Below are 9,884 nucleotides of genomic sequence, written 5' to 3' on the forward strand. Positions count from 1 at the left end.
TGTGGTTGTGTAGATGCATTTATGTGGTTGTGTAGATGCATTTATGTGGTTGTGTAGATGCATTTATGTGGTTGTGTAGATGCATTTATGTCGCCACTATCTGAGCAGTCCACGTTCACACGTGTTTCCACCCACAGGTCACAGCATTGATGATTTCCCATCATAAGGCCATAAAGCCTAAGTGGCTGATAATAAATATCGGATGAGTGATGCTTAACCCACACCGCCTCACTATTTAGCCTGTTACCATGGTGATGCAGGAGTTTTACAGGGATGGAGGAGGAGGAGGGAAGGAAGAAGGCACATGAAAGGGAAATGTTGTGACTGGGAGCACCGGGGAGCAGAGCCTGAGTCACATCCATATAGTTATCTAAAGGGCAGTTCCACTTTTTAAAGTCATAATTACTTTGCAGCAGCACTTTCTGATATTAAGCATGTCGGAGCCATTTTTTATTAGAAAGCTGTGATGCCATCGGTTACGCAGACGCTTGGTTCGTAGTTTCTGCCTCCTTTTAGAGCAGCTGCTGGGTTTTCAGTTAACCGATGAATGAAAGTGAACACGTTGGAACTGTTGTCATCTTGACCTCACTTTCGTCCTGCGGTCTGCAGCTACTAAACCACCGCATGTGGATTTGCTGAGAATAATCTTATTTTTTAATGCTTTACATTCTTTCATCTGTTTCCTTCCTACTGCCCAGCTGTTTATTTGTAGTTTTATATCATCTCAGGGCTTCACACACTGCTGTTCTGTCAGATGGCGTTGTGCAGATACACACAGGGTGCCTTGATCCACGAGCCACAGCAGTATTGGATGCTGGGAGGTAAGAGTCGTGTTTTAAGCAGTTGCAGCTTTGCAGGTTGGAGGCGGTGCTTATGGAGTAAGCAGTGTATTTGTCAATGAGGAAACAGATTTTCACCCTCCCCGCTGTTTATTTTGTTATCACCTGCTATATGCTAATTGCTAATGGTGCAGTGGCACAGTTTAAAGCAGGGGTCTCAAACTCCAGTCCTCAACGTGTCCTGAAACTTTTCCATGTGTCCCTGGTGCAACACACCTAAATAAAATCAGTAGGTCATTAGCAAGAGTATAGAGCTTGACTGCATGCTGAAGTGGCAACCCCTAACCCTACTCAAGTAAATTTAAGTGTTTGGAAAAATGTTCTTCTGAAATCTTTTATTGCACCATGTTCATTCACTCATGAGCTGCTGTAACATGAATCAAATGGCTGAGCTGCCAACTCGGCATTCAGTCAAGTTCTATAGAGTCTTGCTAATGACCTACTAATTGTATTCAGATGTGTTGCAACAGGGACACATGGAAAAGTTTTAGGACACCTTGAGGACTGGCGTTCGAGACCCCTGGTTTAAAGGAAAGAAATTCCATAAAGTAAAAATTAAAATCAACAATAGACCAGTGAGAAGAACTGAAATCAGTGGTAAAATCACTAAAGTGAATAAAAACAGGAGCTATGGAAGACACAGCTAAACAGACATCTCTATAAGAGAAGAAGTCATAGTTTTGTTAATAAGTAGTAAAAGCAAAAACAGCTTTGCCAGTATTGGTGGAGATTGGGGGACTAACCAGGCATCCTGTAGCGATAGCATGTCACAGGATACAGTGATGGGGGGGGATCCCAGACCATGCACTACTCTAAGCTGCATCCAGTCAGGAAGCAATTCACAACAGCCTAATGATCAGAGGTCACTGAAAGCAACTGTGGAAGAAATAACCACTGGTTACACAAAGTGTGGGATCAGAGAAACTTTTGGTTTCAAAGCATCGCTTCAAGTGTGCGCACAGCTTTAAAAGCAAACATTAAAGCCCTAAAATCCATTCCAAACCTAAACTGAAGCCAGTTTAATATAATGAGCTTTGCAGCAAATAGTCCAGCCCAAGTTGATGTGATTACACGTTATCAAACAGGTTTGTCCAGCGTGCCACGGGGCCATCACTCAAACATCATGATTGTGTTCACGAAGAGACTGTGGTTAAATATGTTCCTTTGCAACATTTGCATCATGCTGAAGTGCACTGGGTGAGGAGTAAACCGGTCCTGGGATGATGTCGACTGACCCGCGTCACCACGAGTGCTGGAGTCGTAATAACGCAGTGTAGTTCTAAAATAATTAGACACAGTACTCGTTACATTACTTTCATGTTCGCTCTGTGATGCCTGTAGAGAACTCAAACATTACTCTGAGTTTCTCCATCACTGCGTGCTTTCAGTAGATGCTTGCAGAGCCGAAGTTGTTTGCAGGATTTTATTTTATTTTTTGATTTTATTTTTATTTTTAAACCCTTATGGTCCCACATGTGGCAAATGTTGTAGTCCTTTGCATTTAACCCTTTCACTCAGTGAAGCAGTGGGCAGCTACCTTGCTCAAGTGTACCTCAGGCACCTCCCTTTTAGTTCACGTGAAACTCGGTCAACCCGTCACTACATGCCAAAGTCACAGAATAAAAACATGCTTCCAAATGTGACCGGGAGGAACCGCTGATCTGTGTGATATTTAGTAAGAGAAACACAGAGGGAGCCTCTGCTTCAGAGATGAATTGTGCATGTGTGCGCTGCATGCATGACTCCAGTATAACAGATGGGAGCAGCGGCGCCGCGCTTTGTTCTGAGAATCAATCCTTCCTCTTAAAGGTCAACAATAATTGCAAAAACAGTGGAGGCATGAAGGCCTAATGAATGCTTAGAGAGCTTCGTAACACATCACAGCTATTATACATCAAACCGGCTGCACGGGCCCGCTTATCTGCCGCTCGCTCCCACGTTGAGGCTGCACTGTCACTGAGCAGAGGAGATAATGGTAATTTTAACATTTATCCTTCCTCCTCGGCTTCGCCACTAAATCTTTTCAAAAAGTTCACTGATATAGGTCCTGATATTTACAAGAATATCATCAGGGGAAAGTGTACGTACAGCGGAGCACCTTGTTCTGTGCAGCTAGCAGCATATGTACTGTGACGCAGTTAGTGCTGCCTCACAACTGCAGGCTCGGTGCGCTCCATGACAGACCCCTGTCACATGATGGGGGTCTGCCGTGTTACTGTTACTGATGTCAACTGAGAGGCTTCACATGGGAGGAGGTTGGAAGTCAGCGAACTCTCAGATCAGGAGTTGTTTTACCCTGATCTTGATTTTCTCCAACCTAAGCAGAGAATTTAAGGTGGACGTTTTTGCTTTTCTGTATTATCTGTCACGTATTTGTTCCGTTACAGTCGTGGATGATCGTCTTTCAAATACTGACTTCAGTGTATGTACAAGTAATCCAAGAGGTGAACTCGGACTGCTCTAGACACTCAGTGTCAAGGTTTTTTCTACTCTAGGCGCTGTGTGATGTCAGAAAGAGCGCAGATGCCTTTTCCGTCTGCTGTTTAAGCTTTGTGTGTGCACGGAGCAGGTAATCAGACATCTGGGTTAAAGGGAAGGTGGCCTTAAAGGAAGAGGAGATGTGAGTCAGTCAAAGCTCCTGTAGTGGAGTCCATAGAGCGAATCTAAGCGGAATGAGTCCGTTTAAACTTACTGTAATATAATGGATAGAAAATAAGAAAATGACAATACTTGCCTCTTGGAAAGCTCTTCCAAATGATATCATGTCAATCAAGTAAAAGCTTGTCCTATTTTTAATATACCTGTATATATTTTACTTGTAGTTTTGATGTGAGTACTTCCTGTATTTGCACTTGTGTTTGACAGTGGATGGATGGAGCAGATCTGACATTTTGTCCTCTCAGAAAAAAAGCGTCACAGTCTGAAGCTGTCACATTTATCCTTCGCTTTGACGTGATCTCCCGCGGGAATATGTTTAAAAATGTTCTTAGAGTTCGACTTGAACTAAAAATCGATCCTGTTGGCGTGCCGGCCCATTCTCATCCCACTGATTAATGCCGTTTTGTCAAATCGTGCCGCGTATGCACCGTGGCGCGCCGAGTTATGGCATTAAGGAGAGGGAGCGCTGGCTTCCAGCGTGTCATTTCTCCAAAAGAACGACCGTGTTTGGAACCAAAGCACAATCTTTTAGCAGCACTTGGACACGATCGGTGTTTCAAAAGTTCAGTAAAATGTGAGTAAAAAGTTATTTAAATCACAGATGCCATGAAGTCTGCATCCTGGACACCAGCCCATCACCAGTTTATTCTCTGACAGACAACCTGCGGATGGACCCGTGTTGTTTGTTTTGTTTGTTTTTTAGGGGGGGTGTTGGTTGTTTTTAACGCCTGCAGGAACTGATGCTGAAGTCTGGACTCCACCTTTTCCCATCCTTCCTTTCACTACCTTGTTACCACTCTTTCATTCTCCAAAAGATGATTCTGTTCATCTGGACGTAGCGTTTTGTGGGAGAAACGTTTCATCACTCATCCAGGTGACTTCTTCAGTCTTAATTATGCTAATTCTCATGATCATTGATCAACAACCACTGATCAAAGACCACTGACCACTGAGTCCCATTCACAGAGTTGGGGAATGGCTGCAATCACCGCATTGTAAGATGGTGACAGATGTACCCTTAGGCCCCTCCTCGATTCAGAGATGGTGTTTCCCTTTTCATGTAAACGGCCTCCTTGACTCCGCCCTCAAACCAGCGTTCCTCCCTGTCCAAGATGTTACATCCTCATCATTGAAAGAGTGTCCACTGGCCTGTAGGTGTGAATAGACTGCAGAGTCCTGGCCTGACGAGGTGGCTCTGCTGTGTTGTGGCGTCCGCTTCACCAGAGGTTGTTTGGTTTCCCCGATGTATAAATCCTGCCAATCCTCCTGGCAGTTAACAGCGTACACTATGTTACTCTGTTTGGTCGGGGACCCGATCCTTGGGGTGGACCAATTTTTGGCGCAGCGTGTTTTGGGTTTTAAAAACCACAGAGACCCGGTGTTTAGAAAAAAAATGCGTCACCATCTTACAATGCTGTGATTACAGCCATTCCCCAACTCTCTGTGAATGGGACTCATGGCCATGGATCAGTGGGTTTTGGTCAGTGGTCATGAGAATTTGCATAATTAAGATTAGGGAACTGACCATAATCAGTTCCTACTGACTGGTTTCAGTCATTATGCAAATGTCCTGTTTATAAGATTGAAAGCCTACAGTCAGCTGAGACTGAAGAAGTCACTGAGTGACGAAATGTTTCTCCCACGAAACGCTACGTCCAGATGAACAGAATCAACTTTTGGAGATTTACTTCCCTGGAGTATTGAGCATCAGGACACTCTTTCATTCTTCCCCTTTTTCATACATCGCCTTCCTCGCTCTCTCGTTGTCTCTCTCTCCCTTTGTGATATCATTCAGACTGATCCTCTCTCGCTCGCCCTCCCTCCCTTCGTTGGCAGACTAGTTGTTGGTTTCCGCTCAGCCATATTAGTTGAATTAACATCACTAAGAGCACATACAGCAATAACTTCGCGGTGTCACCATGGCAACACACACACACAGTGGAATGTGGACGCACTTACAGCAACAAGGATGCAAATGATTCCTCACAATCACGGCCGTCACGTGTTTGTGAGTCACAAACACTTCTTTGTGCGTGCATGAGTAAAAACCTGCATCGAGCACACGCACGGACCCCCACCATATTAGCTGCGTGTGCGAGTACATTACAGCGTGTAAGTGTATTATGAGTTTGCCTCCAGTGTCTGCCAGCGCTGTCATTCGCTGCTTTGTGCGCCGGCTCGAAATCCCATTTCAGAGCATCAGCAGGGGGGAGTAAATGACGGAAGTGGAACTGAAACAGGAAACCGACCCGAACGCTGGCGCCTCTGACCTCGGCGTTCACTTTAGCTTTAGTAGCAGTTAACATTCGGGGGGGGGAAACGGCCCCTCTCTTAATGGACCGAACTGCTAATGTGTCCTCTGGTACCGCTGAGACAAAGAAACACAATCCAGTGAATTCCAGTTTGAGCGATAGATCAGTGAGTTTGGAGGGTCATTAGATGCAGAAACACTGCACACTGCACAGTCGGGTATTATTCTGTGCAAATGCAAATGAGCTCAGCCATGTAGGTGCTCAGATGGGAGACTTTTGCTGCATTCATAAATGACTTATCTACTCGGAGGTGTGGATTCAGGTGGGAAAGTGCTCCAAATTAGGAAAGTTTGGAGACGTTTATACTTTCACACTGCCTTTCTGTAAGACTTTAAACTTTTCCTTAGCTCCTTATCGGTATTTCACTTAAATTCACTTTGGATTTAACTGAAAACATCTGCTTAGATCAGCTTGTTCTGCCCTTACTGCTTATTTGGTTTGCTCACCCTTCACTCTTTATTGTGTCTCTCTGCTTCTGGTCAACTTCTGAAGTTGGTAAAGATGGAGTCACTGTTTGGTTCAGCACGGTTAACACAAACATTGGGCTTATTTTACCCGATGCCCCCCAAAACACACTTTCCATCAAAACACAATGAAGGACAACGATACATGGCAAATTTAACAAACTGAAGCATTCTTCCTATAGTTCCCCCATACAATGAAAAATGTATCATGATCCTATAAAAAGGCTCCAAAATGAGTTTAAAAAGAAAGAGAATCATTAAGAAAAACTAAATAATGAAGCTGGGAACATGTCCTTTGGTCCATGTGAGTCTCGTCCAGTGAAGACACAACTTAAAAAAAAAAAACCATGAACGCATATTTATTCATCGAGTGGATGAAAATCACCGTCGTCGGTTTTTTGGGGTTAAGTGGGTACATTTTCGAGCATCTCCTCCGCTCGTGTTCACATCCTGACACGCTCTGTTTCTTCCTGAAACGACTTCCTGTGTCTCGTCATGTCTCCCTCTGCGTTCTAACATCCAGCATGTCGAAGTCGGCCGCTGTGATCTGCTAATGAATCTCTCAAGGGGAGAGGTGAGGCAGTGTGTGCGTGTACCACGCTTTGTGCTAACATCAGCAAAGCCAGTCAATGCTAATGGACAATATCATCATGCTTAAGTGTGATTGGATAAGGGGTGAGGCAAGAGAGGGTGTGTGTGTGTGTGTGTGTGTGTGAGTGATATACACAAGGCCTGTTTAGTGCTAAAACTCCCTTTATATCCTCCTCCCCCCTCTCTCTCTCTCTCTCACGCACAGCCTCCTCTCCTGAATCCTTAATGAGCCCTGCTGTGGGAGGCTCCAGACTGAGGCTGTTGGTATTTTAAAACACTGGTACAGGATCAGAAACACGCTGCCTCCCTTCACTAATAAAAGCCGAGGATGTTGAGCGTCTCAAGGCCGGCAGACACACTCGAGAGCTTTGAGCGTAACAGCTGCTCTGAGCTGATGTGAGTCTCACGACTGGAAACAACACCAAACTTCTGGTTCAGCGTTCGGAAACGAGGAGAGCGGCCGGTCCCCCCGTGGTATCACCCACCCCACTGGAAAATAAGATTTAAACAGTCGTTGTTAACCATGTCATGGTGACACTGAGTAATGCCGCACTTTCAGATCTTTTCTTGTATGAAATGTCAGAAGGTAAGATTGGAAACATTTTCCAGGGTGTCTGGAAAATGTCATGTTTTATTAAACCAACAGTCCAAACTCAAAGATTTCAGTTTCAGCAATGTGAAATGGAAAAGATGTTCACATTTTGGAAAAAACAGCCTCAGGAGATCTTGACGTTAGCTGAGTGCTGCACGACCAATGGGACAGTGCACTTAGTATCATTATGCATTTAAATACTTTGTAATCGGTTGGGTAGTTTAATCTGCAGTAATGGATCCTATTCTATGAAATTAAACTTTTAAAGCGTGGTTGTTCTGTGAGGACCACACACCTCTGAAACACAGAGAAACCAGGCCTTCAGCTTCATTAGCAGTCAAAGGAGCTTGGAAAGAAAAGCGTCTGGACTTCTTTAAGTTGCTTAAAGACGTTTCACCTCTCATCCGAGAAGCTTCTTCAGTTCTAAGGTCAAATGGTGGAGACTGATTCAAACCCAGTGGGAGTTTTCCCCCCCACAGAGGGACAAAGGACCCCCTGATAATCCCCTACCTAATCGCCTGAGCCAAGGCGTGAAACTGGGTGTGGGTCCCAATCAGCCAGAGTTTCGGGTGAGCTCATTGTGAAACCTGGCTCCACCCTATCATGTGATTTCCTGAGGTCAGATGGCCCAGGATCTGAGTGGGCGTTAAGGCGTCTGGGAAGGATCTCAAAACTGGATTATACATGGCAGAGAGTTGGTGTCGTAAACCCCGCCTCTGTTCAAAGATGGTCGCTCACAGTGCACATAGATGCTTCTTTCACTCCTCTTTCAACCCATCTGTCCTCTCTGTCCAAAATGTGAACATTGGCCTCCTCGGAAGAGTGACCTTTGACCTTAGATGCAGATGGACTGCTGAGACTTGTCCCGCGTGCCATTCGCTTGTTGTACTAACTGTGTGCTGATGAATTTATTATGCGTGCCTTTATAGTTTTTTGCGTGACAAGAATATTATTTGAATCTCAGATAATTTGGTACAGATTTAGAAGCTGTGTTGATTTCAGAGGGAACATTTTGTTCTTCAGCTTCGTTGCGGTGGAACAACTATGTCGAGTTTTCTGAGGAAACTGTGGTTGTGTCCCAAACATGTGACACTAGTGTGGGAAATTCACAGAAAAAAACACACGAGGATCTTTTTCCCAAACACAGATCATCTCGTTGTTTTGTCATAACTGGATTATCGAGGTTTTGGCAGGAAACACGTGCTGAATATTTAACAGCGAATGAAATATTGACGGGGCCTAGAGGCTGTGGATCTGCTGCTGCCTCCTCCTGTTTTACTTACTGCGAGTGTGTGAAACAGCCTGAACGGGTTGTGCAAAAATGCCGCGTTAATCAGTGCGTCCATCTAATTTTTTACAGCTGCAGAAAGGGCAGGTAACCAGGCGTGCTCAGTGCAGCCCCGACGCCCAGGAGTGACCGTGCCGCTCGTTGTGCTGCGATCTTTCACATCTCAATTAACCTCGTCAGGTGAAAGTAGCTTGTATATCTTGGAGTGCGGAAAGGGCAAGCACCTCGAGTGTGAGGTTATAGAGACGAGTCTGCTGTTGTTATTAATGAAGGGAATGAGAGGAGAGAAGGAAGTAAGGAAGAGAAGGGAGAGACGAGGATGGAGGACTTTCTGCAGTAAGGGCAGAAGAATATTTATTTTCTTCTCTTTCATTGAACAACGGCACAGACGCTCCGTTTAGTATCTGCTGCAAAAATTCAGCATATCTGCTTCCAAAGACCGTTACAGAATATCCAGATTTCCCCTTCAAGTCGGTGCAAAGCGTCGAGGACAGAGTGTGTAAGTTATTGTCAGCTGAGTTACCTGTTATCCCCAAAAAGTACCAGGAGTTCTTCTATTTCTGTCAGTCAGCTTTTAAAAACAGTCTCCAAAATTTTGAAGTAGCACAGATTCTCATTTCCTTCAAATCCAAAGGCAGCTTTTAATAGAGTTTTAAAAGCATTCACAAAGCCATTTGTCAAAGGCTGAAATATTAATTTCCATCTCAATAGAGGACCGTGCAGGATGAGGCCTTAATCCAAGAACTGAAGAGTTGTCCTTTCGAAGCAGAGTCACTCAACGTCTAGGTCATTCACAAGGTTGCACAGAAACGCACACGGCGGTAAAGACTTTCATTCGGGAGCTTGGGTTATATATAGACGATGGCTGCTGTGACTAGCATTGCTCATTCGTTTGTGTACTTGCATTTTGAAACTTCAGCTTTAGCTTTTGGGCATCATTAGCATTTTTCCCTTCACCAGCCTGTGCTAGTTCGACAAACACCGTGGTGATAAAGCCTTGCTGAAAGGTTTAAAAAGTTCTCATCTGAAGGAATCATTTTGTTAAAGTGAATAAAATAAACGTCCAGGGGCGCGCGGAGATGTTTGTGCGATGATGCTCGTTTCTAGACGGATCCTGAATTTAAAAGGTTTGGTGTAAAC

General features: G+C 44.6%; 1 protein-coding gene across 2 annotated transcripts in view; it reads left to right on the forward strand.

Moving 5' to 3' along the window:
• grid1b (glutamate receptor, ionotropic, delta 1b) overlaps positions 1 to 9,884 on the forward strand; it is a 575,964-nt gene that overhangs the window by 85,188 nt on the left and 480,892 nt on the right. The gene's annotated exons all lie outside the window — the stretch shown is intronic.

Source organism: Pundamilia nyererei, unplaced genomic scaffold, assembly GCF_000239375.1.
Source record: "Pundamilia nyererei isolate P.nyererei 1_Seehausen unplaced genomic scaffold, PunNye1.0 scaffold00131, whole genome shotgun sequence".
Lineage (NCBI taxonomy): Eukaryota > Metazoa > Chordata > Actinopteri > Cichliformes > Cichlidae > Pundamilia > Pundamilia nyererei.